The sequence below is a fragment of the Lissotriton vulgaris genome, unplaced genomic scaffold (assembly GCF_964263255.1).
Source record: "Lissotriton vulgaris unplaced genomic scaffold, aLisVul1.2 SCAFFOLD_406, whole genome shotgun sequence".
Classification (NCBI taxonomy): domain Eukaryota; kingdom Metazoa; phylum Chordata; class Amphibia; order Caudata; family Salamandridae; genus Lissotriton; species Lissotriton vulgaris.
The window spans coordinates 483,096-493,868 of record NW_028251411.1 but is presented as its reverse complement, the minus strand read 5'-3'; positions in this window follow the sequence as shown (position 1 = coordinate 493,868).

The window sequence follows — 10,773 nt, the reverse complement described above, 5'->3', positions numbered from 1 at the left end:
ATTTTGTGTATACACACGCATCCTTTACTTGATCTAGAAGCTCAGAAATGAGAGGTAGCGGATAACGATTCTTCTTGGTGACCTGTTTTAAGGCTCGATAATCAATACAAGTTCTTAGGGAACCATCCTTCTTCGGAATGAAGAAGAGAGGGGAAGAAACAGGAGATTGTGATGGTCGAATGAATCCGCATGCCAAGCTCTCCTCGATGTATTCCTTAAGGTGCCGATTTTCCGGTTCTGATAGAGCATAAATGCGACTACAAGGCAATGCTGCTCCTGGCTCAAGCTCTATTCTGCAGTCATATTCCCGATGAGGCGGCAACTTCCGGGCTTCTTTCTCGTTGAATACTTCAAGAAGATCTCGATATTCCTCTGGAACCTCCGGAACCTCCACTGCACAAATCATCTGGGTATGGTCCGCCAAACCGAAAGACATAGTGGACTGCACCTTTTCACTCTGTTCATGGAAGCAATGTTCTATGCAAAAGGTTGAGTTCATTTCCACTGTGCGATTGGCCCAGTCGATATGGGGGTTATGTTCTGTGAGCCACGGTAATCCAAGAATCATCTGGAATTGGGGAGCATCGATCAAATTGAATCTAAGGTAACTTCGATGCTCTCCGGGTCCAAAAACCGTGATCACCTCTGTATCAAAAACAATTGGTCCAGAAGATAAACTGGTGCCATCCACAGCACGGACTGGTTCAGGTCGAAGCTTCTTTTCAAATTGGATACCTAAGGATTTGGCAAACTGAATATCGCAAAAGTTTCCCGTTGCGCCTGAGTCCAACATAATGGAAACTTCCTCATTCTGTATCTTTCCAAATTGAATCTTACACGATAAAATTAGATGAGGGGCGGCGGGCCGAAGAGTGTTTGCCAAATGTTGAGCCTTGGGAGTTGACTCATGAGACGCTCCCACCAGAGCAACTCCTTCTACTGGTGGGGCCTGTCTTTTACCCACTGATTAGTTTTTGACTTCTTAGTGCAATCTTTCACAAAATGGCCAGACTTTCCACAATACATACAAAGATTTCCCAATCGCCGCTTCTCTCTTTCTTCCGACGAGAGAGGCCCTCTAACTGTACCGATCTGCATTGGCTCTTCTCCAGAATTTCCTTCTACATTCTTGACTGCTTCAGATCTGACTCGATCAAAACGAGGAGGCAGTGGTTTGACATCTTTTCGCTTCTCACTGCGCCGTTCAGATTGTCGCTGATCGATTTGAAGCACCAGATCAATTAGTTCAGAAACATCAGTTGGTCTCTTTGGAATTTGAGCCAATCAATCTTTAAGCTCATCCTTTAGTCCTCTATAGAATATTGCAGCTCTCTTTTCGGAAGGCCAGTTTGTTTCCGCAATCAATTTATTGTACTGTGCCAGATAAGCCACCAATTCCTTGTTGCCCTGCTTCAAATCAAGTAATTCGTTGTCTGTGGTCTGTGAGATGGTTCTGCGATCAAATATTCGTAAAAACTCCATCTTGAAATCTTCGAATTTATACAGAACTGGATCATTAGAGGACACTAACGGCATGGACCAAGCCGCTATGTCACCACTCAGGTAAGAAAGCATGAACGCCACCTTGGACTGATCTTCCTTAAACAGGATGGGCTTACAGAGAAAATGCAGAGAGCATTGCGTCAAAAATATTCGGGCCTTATGGGGATCCCCTTGAAACCTCTCTGGTGGGGCCAGCGGAATGGTGGGAGACATTGCATGCACCACTTGAGTGGTCAAAGCTGAAGATGAAGAGGGAGAGGGGGTAAAGGTGGGAGATTTTAAAGCCCCAAAATTTGGACTAGGGCTGACTGAGAGTTCATCTATTCTCTGACGAAGTAAACCTGCCTCCTGGTTGGATTTCCTAACCTCTTCCCTGGTTTCACTTAACTGTTTCTGTAAGTCTTCCAAAATGGAGGCCAAAGCCTTAACATCAAAGCCTTCAGCCATGCTGCCCAGACGGAAGAAATAGAGGCACTTCAATCTGTCAAGAAGGTACCTGAATTCCTCGGATTCCGTGGGAGCAGCTGACGTGAAGGATGAACGTCTCCTGAAGAATAATTCCCAACTCCCCCACACCCCTAGACTCAGAGAACTCTAAGTCCAGGAATGAAAGGGAAAGGGGAAGTGGACAGACAAAAGAGAGACTTCCACACCGGTGCCTTCTCGACTCTTCTACTCTGGTCAAATTGCACCTAGAACAGTAAGCACAACATTACTACAGCTCTACACATGCTTGGCTTCTCTTACTGCACTTGTTCAGTTCTATGACTCTGCCTACCTTATTAGTGTGTGGAATTAGCTGCTCTCTTATCAGTTTTCTCGTGTTGAAATATTGTTTCTATTGAAATGAAGCTACACAAGTGGATTTCCAGGGCAAGTCCTCCAGACTGGAAAGTTACAGGTGGTATACAATTGTATCTATTTTATGCATAGAATGAGATACCCCTATATACTTGACATCAGTTGACTGGAGTCCGGATTGAAGTTATGAAAGGATAACCCTGCTGACAAAGTCCTCAGCATAGATTCTTCTCATATGCCCAATATGGAAAACCAATCTTTCGAACTGTTCTCCTTTTACAGAGTTCAAATCAAGTTCAGTTTTGCAAAGACAGTTGACAGTTCAAAACGTTAGGAGACTGGAATGCAGAGTCTCTGACATTCTTCTCAGACGATAAGTACAGGATACGAAGTCTCTTACCGCTGAAGCTGAGTCTGTGATACGAGGACTGAAGCTACCTCAGTGTGCTGACTGGAAACAAGGATACCTTCAAGCGCCGACTTCAGAATTTCCTCAGCAGCCGCCGAGAAAATAAGCTGACGAAACTAGGACTGCTAAGAAGGATTTCAGGATCTGTCGGACTGAAGAATAGGAGCGGAACACAGATTCTAAGCTCCTAAGACTTGCGGAGGAAATATATCATCAAATTACGGAATTACCAGACGCGTGCTGGAATACACGTCTAACCGCCAAAATATCACAGTTGAAGTGCGCAGATGATTGCGCGAGCGGTCACGAAATGGCCGCTCGCAAAACCACAAGAGCGCTGACCTAATGAAGTAATGGAACAACCAGGAACCACTAAGGGAATGACCTCGCCCCAGATCGCACCTCTCTTTGTATCCAACTCCAGACAGGAAACGGGGTATTTACTGTATGATGTAGAGTAAATCTGGGACCAGAAGGAACAGCCTTATTGTGGACTAATCGGGATCTGACACTATGCGGGTGTTGCTTAGGTATCCAATGTTTGCCTCCTCTGTGTTCATTATTTTCAAATTGCATTTGCCCAAAGACTTTGGACTTACAGACTGAACACATGAAAGCTTTGTATGATGCAGAAATACGTGGCATTATGGGGATCGATCCGAATTAACAAGTTAGCGAGAAATGTTGAAAGGGAGGACTGTGGAAAATTAATTCGTATTGATAAACATTATCTGCGCCATCTTGCCCTTTTTTCAATGCCACACATTTGTGGCACACGGCAGCCATTTTAGATGCCTTGATTAGACCCACTGTCTGCACGCCGCCGATCCCCAGCGCGGCTCACCACTCTCGCAAGCATCTCCCCCACGCACTGGTCACCCCCGCTCTCTCTCTCTCTCATGCATGGGCCATAAACCCCCTCCATCTGCGCTGCTCTCCCCTGAGAATCACACCCCATGCCTGCCCGACACCTCCCTTTCATCCTATTCACTATCGCACCCTCTAACACTCCTCTTCCTCCGTGTCCGATTGTCCAGGCCGGTCCCAGGCTACCACCTAGCCCTGCGGATGCAGTTTATGGCCTCAACTGTAAAGAATCACCCCTCTTCAAAGGAGTTGCAGTAGATCAAGGCCCCCCACCCCATGAGATCCGTCACACCACACGCATTCCGGGAATCGGCGAATGCCCCGCTGTTCCCACCGTCCGATAACGATCCTGTATTATGATTGGGGAGGGGATTCTCGCTGTAAGGGTGTGTGGGAACGGGCCTGAAGCGGAAGATTCCGGGGATGTCGTTCATACTTCAAAGTACTTTTATTGTAATAAAGAATGTCTTCCTGCCATAAATGCGTGTATAAGAGGCTAGGCCTCAGAGATGCAGTTAGAGCACCTCGAGAAGATTCCTTGTTGGTCTGATCTGATGTGTTCTCCTCCGGAGAGAATAAACCCTTGTTTCCTGCCTTCCAGTCTCCAGCGCCTGCCTCTTCATTGATTAATACTTCGTGGGTTAGAAAGCGACATCGCCGGGCAATACTTAAGGTTATTTCGTTCGTTGATTGCCTTCCTGTTTTACAGAAGTGCAAATGTTTTTGGGACTGGTGGATACTGTCATCAATGGATACATGAATTTTTACTACTTGCAAAACCTTTAATAAGGTTGACATGAAAATATATGACGGACTCGATTGAGTGGGATGATGAAAGTGAAGAAGCATTCATAAAATTGAAAAGTTGTTTGTGTCAAGCACAAGTATTGGGAATGCCAGATTATACGAAAGAGTTTGCTTCATTCTGTTGTGAAAGGGAAGGGTGTGCACTTTCAGTGTTAACCCAGAGACATGGCATACTTTTCTGCTACTCTTGATCCAGTGGCTACAGCATTACCTGGCTGCTTAAAAGCAGTTGCTGCTACTTGTATAAGTCTTGAACAGAGTGAATCGATTGTGATGGGATATCCTATTAGGGTGTATGTACCACATTAACTTGAGATTCTTTTAACAAGAACTCATTCTCAACATTTGACCCCTAGTCGGCTGACTAGGTATGAAAGAGTAATTTTGGGTGCTGAGAATGTAATTGTGACCAGATGCACCATGATGAATCAAGCAACATTGTTGCCCGATTCTTATTGTGAGGAAGTGAAAGAGGAAGTTGATCATGATTGTTTGGATGTGACAGAAATGTGTACAAAGCCCAGACCTGATCAGACTTTGTACTGTTTGTTGGTGGGTCATGTTTGAGAAGAGAAAATGGAGAATTACTGTCTGGTTATGCTGTATGCACAGTGGCAGGTATCATAGAAGCTTCTTGTCTAAAAGGAGTCAAGTCTGCACAAATAGCCGAATTATTCGCTTTGACAAAGGCTTGTAAAATTAGAAAGAAATTGAGAGTAACCATATTTACATATAGTCAATATGGTTTCGGGGTTGTTCACGACTTTGGCCAATTGTAGCTACAAAGGGGATTTCTGACTACTTCAGGATCTCCCATAAGAAATGGCAAAGATGTTGAAGAACTATTGGAAGCATTGCAGTTGCCAAAAGAAATTGCAGTGGTCAAATGTGCCGCACATGAGTCAGGAAATGATAATGTGACACTGGGTAATCAGTACGCAGAACAAGTGGCACCATTTTGTGCAAGAAATACAATGTCTTTGAACAGAGAGATGAAAAAAGAAGTTACCAATTGCCAACAAATGTTTTTCGCTGCTTTTGAAACATGGGATAAACTTAGACAATCACAGGATGAGGCAGACATGAAAGAAAAGGAACACTGGATCAAAACAGGTTGCACAAGAAGGGCTGACAATGAAGTGTGGGTGTGTCCAGATGGTAGACCAATAATGCCAGGTAGCTTGTTGTCACAAATGGCATGGGTATATCATGGAACTACACAAGTTGAGAGGGATGCCATGATTAGACATTTTAGATAGACGTTGTTTAATCCCAAGTTTAGGGTTGTTGCAGAGAGTCTCTGCCATTGATGTTTGATCTGCCAACTGAAACATCCAGGGGAAAAAACAGTGGCCAGTTGGGGAAAAATTGGAAAGGCAGAAACACCATTCACAAGATTGCAACTAGACTTCATTGAGTTGCCACCATGCAACGGTTTGAAGTATGGGTAGAAGCCTATCCCACGAGAAGGAACAACTAATTTGTGAAGAATTTAAAATTGAACATACATTACATTGTGCCTATCAACAAGAAGCTTCTGGAGTGGTTGAGCAGCTCAATGATACAATAAAATCCAGGTTAGGAAAGGTGTGTACTTCCACTTCACTGAAAAGGCCTGATGCTCTGCCCATTGTATTGATGAGCCTTAGAAGCATTCCTGACCGAAGAACAGGATTAAGTCTGCATGAAATCTTCATGGGAAGAGCAATGAGACAGGCATATGTACCTGGAAACAAATTGATGGATGTAACTGATGATTTAGTGTTGGACTATTGTAAAGGACTAGCTGACCTGGTACGTTCTGTGTCTCACCAGGTTGGAGAAGATGCAAACGCAGTACAGCCAAATCAAGCTCATGATTTGTGTCTTGGAGACTGGGTCATGATAAAGAAGCACACAAGGAAAATTGTGTTTTGAACGCAGGTGGAAAGGACCTGATCAAGTCATATTGGTTATGACAACAGCAGTGAAGTGCGCCGGCTTACCGAATTGGGTCCATACCAGTCATACCCAAAGAGTCCCACCTCCACCTGAACGACAAAAGCAGCAATTGGTAGAACAAAGAAAAGAACTAAAAGCTGAGAGTTGTGAAGTCGAAGAAATTAGAGGGACAGACTTTGAAGAACGCATCGACAAAGAACAACCATATGCAGGTCAAGTAGAGTGGGCACCAGTTACTGGGACTGAAGAGACTGCTGTAGAGACTGAGAAAGAGATAGAGCGTGAAAGACCAGAACAAAGTGAACAAAGAATAGAAGTATCTTCTATAGAAAATCCAGATAAAGCTCAGTCAGAAGAAGAAAAAGAAAGACCAGAGGGTTCAGAGCAAATACAAATAACAGAACAAAAAGAAGCAGAAAATTCAGAACAAGTCCAACCAAAAGAAAGAGAAAATAAAAGGCCACTGCAATAGGTGAAGACGGTGAAAAAGCAGTAAAGACAAAAAGAGTTAAAAAGGGAGATCACTGGCCGAGTGGAGTGAAAAGACTGAGACACTTTCTAAGAAGAAAAACAGGGAAGGAACTAGAGCAAGTAAACAAGGTATCAAGTCAGGTTGAGAAAGAACAAGAAGATCATTAAGATTGTCAAAAAGAGCGAGAGTACCAAATAGAAAATATAAGGCTCCAGAGTGGATTTATATAATACTGGAAGAATTCGAAAATCCTGATCTAAACGGAGAATCAGAAAATAACATTGTTGAAGGATCTGATGAAAGGGATTTGAGACCACCTTAAAGAAAAGACTTTTGTGCAAAGGGTGGAGTCATTGAGAAATTATCAAAAGAAAAAAAGATTGAAATGGAAGAGGGACTGACCTAAAGCTGAAAGCCTTTGAAGTGTGGGATCACAGAAAGATGTAACTTTTTATAATTTTACAACAACAAAAAATTATTAGCAAATTTTAGAAATACATTTTAGATACTAAAATGCCGGAAGTAAAGGTGACATCCAAAATGTAACTTAAAATGACGATGTGTCAAATATTGCCTATGAAGTGTTACAATACAAATATTGATATGCTTATTATTAAGAGTTGTGATGCCTGTCCTAATGGTAATTAATAAACAGAATAACACAAATACTAGTGAAAGAGTTAGTGCAGTTACTAAGAGAACTACTACTACAGATTAGAACAAATAGATGAAAGCATGTATTATCATGATAAATAAAAAAGTGATTTGTCATTAAATGTATTTACTAAACTCCTTTACCAATATGTTAGCACAATGGATGCAAGTGACTGTTATGTCTGTATAAAACTACCTACTTATGTCTCAGAAGGTGTGACATATCACCATCTTCCATTAACTTATGGTGTGTCTTGTAGTGTTGTAACTAGTTTGTTTACATTACTGGTTAGTTGCAATATTATTATAGTAACATGGATTTAGTATTTTCAGAAATACCTATTAGAAGAAATATGTATCCAGTACTTAGCGGTAAAAGTGCAGAGTTAATGGGAGACATTTTTCTAACAACGAATCCCATAGATATAACACATGCTCATAGAACAAATTTAACATGTCTTTTGCGTGATGAAGAAAAAGATTTTCTAAATTTAGTAGAAGAAAGAAGGGAGGATTTCCAAAAGAAAGTGGTTGAGCAAAAGTCCCATATACCTCCATGGGCTGCTTTAGAAGGGGATTATAAGAAAGGCGAGACTCATGCTGCAATGTCCCTGGACTTGTCAAAATTGGGGAAATTCTGTCTACATAGATTAAAAACTGAGTATAATAGTATTTTCATTCGTACTAGAAAATGTGAACATACCTTCCTAATATTCGGGGGATGGGGACTAAAAGGGGGAAATGATCCTGTATTCTCAGGAATTATGTGTGCAGTAAAAATGCTAATTATAGGTTACCTGCACGATGGCAGTTGTTACATTACCATTGTATTTCCGAAGGTATACCACATCACTAAGAACAAGGAAATGAGTGACATAAGTAAAGGAATAACAAGAAATAAAAGAGCAAGTTTTTCAGAAATAGTATGCAATATATTTGGTGCACTGATACCATCAGTTGGAGTCATATTGGATTCACATAAGATATGTCAATTGTCCACTGTAGTTGATCGTTTATCAACAGATACTGCTGGAGGATTCTTAATGATCAATACTGAAATGGTTGCGATCAGATCTATGGTTCTGCAAAATAGACTTGCCCTTGATATTTTATTGGCAAAAGAAGGCGGAGTCTGTGGCATGTTGAAAGTTCAACACTGCTGTACATATATCCTGAACAAAAGTAAAGGTATTGAGGGATATATCAAGAATATTACAAAGAGTCATTAAGATTTGACCCAACTGGAGGTTGATGGTGTGTCGGAAAAATTCAGTAGAAGTCTTTCTTACGGAGCAAAGATGGAGTCAGCGTGAGCACTCGCGCTAATCAGCCGCTCACGCTAGTTGCGTAGCCGATCGGCTAGGCGCCCTGCAATGCTCAGACAGGCGCGCAGACTGTCATCAGGAGGCTCGCTAACACCCAGTTTGCATTTTCAGAGGGATACATTGCCTGCGGTTATGGTGGCAATTTACTTTCCGATCTCTGCAGATCCCTGTGTGCTGCCCACCTGGAGTCGGACGTATGTGCTTCTAACTTTGTTCCTTTGGGTTATTGCCCTTTTGGCCCCGGACTCGGCTGGGTTTACTGCCTCAACCCTTCTGACGTTTAGCCTCCAAAGACACAAGGGAAATCGGTGGCAGCATCAGCGCAGCCTCTTGACCATGAGCAGCAGGGGTGCCAAGAAGGGCGGCTAGTTGAAAACTGCCACCTCCAACATCAAGTCCAGAGATTCTGCTCCTACGGAAAGCTCTACCAAACCCAGACATGAGGTTAGTGGGAGTAAAAAACTGCTGGTGAAGTCCAGGGGAGTTGGGGTGACTAAGGACTCAGCAGGCGCTCAGCCACCACTTGCAAAAATGTTTTTGGGTGCCAAAGGACAGCCCTCTACCACAAGCACTAAGACCCCCTCACACACCCCTTCCCCCGAGCGTGCCCCTCTGGACCTGCCAAGCACCCATCCTCCCGCGCCAAATCAACAACAAGAGACCAGCACAGTAGAAATAATGCCAGTGGATGTGCCGCAAACTGACGCAGGAACCACTGAGGACCCACAAGGCTCAGCTGAGATCTTGAGAGACCCCCCTTGTCTTCTTGCTGTTGGCACCGGCAAAGGGGCAACCAAGCAGAAAACCCAGCTAACTTAGGCCGCTATAGCTTTGAACGCAGAAGGTTGCTCCCATTTGAGTGGTCTTGGTATCCCCTCCATAACTACGGAGACTGGTATTGCTAACTACATCCAGGGCTTGGAAGCTGCAGCCGGTGCACAAGCAACTTGGACTCCAGAAACTGGGCCTGAGAACCTCTACTCAGTATATGATGGCACAGGAACCTCTTACGACAAGGGGGGATTCGACGCAAGCGAACATGATAGCAAGGAATCAATCAAAGACACAGGAACGGTGCAGCGGCCCAAGAAAGCAAGAAGCAAGGGCAATAGATGCAGCCACCTCAAGTGGGACTATTCAGACTTGCAGATGTCTTATCCCTTGGATGAAGACAACTCTCACCTAACAAAGTGGGAAAAGACAAAGAGCTTGCCAGCGGTCACTACTGAGCCCTCACTAGCGTCAATCCTAGCCTCAATCAAAGAATTCCAGGAAGAGGTTCGTGCGGACAACCGTGCAGCTAAGGGGGCTGCTAAAAAGCTGCAAGGAGGCTTAGGGACGACTGAACAAGACATGCACTGACATAAGCGATCGTGTCTCCATGATTGAGGGGCACACCGAATGTTTGGAAACGGACACCATGGTTGTCAGAAAACAGAGCAAGACCAACACTGCCTGTCTAGTGGATATAATGTCTAAGATGGAGAAGAAGGAAAACCGCCAATGCAGGAATAATCTTCACTTGATTTGGAATCCCGGAGGGGAAGGAAGGTGACGACCCCAGGTGGTTCATTGTAAAACTCTTGCAAGAATCCTTTCCCGAACACCCGGGCTGGGACTGGGACCGTGAGGTGCAGAGGGCTCACCGCTTCCCCTTTAACATGAGGTGACAGCGTGATGGCAACAGTGCAGCGGGTGGACAGCCAAGGGTGCTCTTGGTATACTTTGGGAACTGCCTTTTGAGGCAACTGATCTACGACCAGGCTCACCCAAACTCCAAGAAGGGGGCTAACGGAATAACCTTTTTTCGCAAAACCCGACATTTGCCATCAGACAGTAGAGCGAAGATGGCACTAAGACAGCTAATTTCCCCATTCCATTGGCTGGCACCAGAAGTTTACCTCATGAACCCTGTCAGACGTAAAGTAATCTTTAATGGGGGTTCCCAAAATATTCTTGTTTGAAATTAAGGCTGGGGAATACCTGGAAGACAT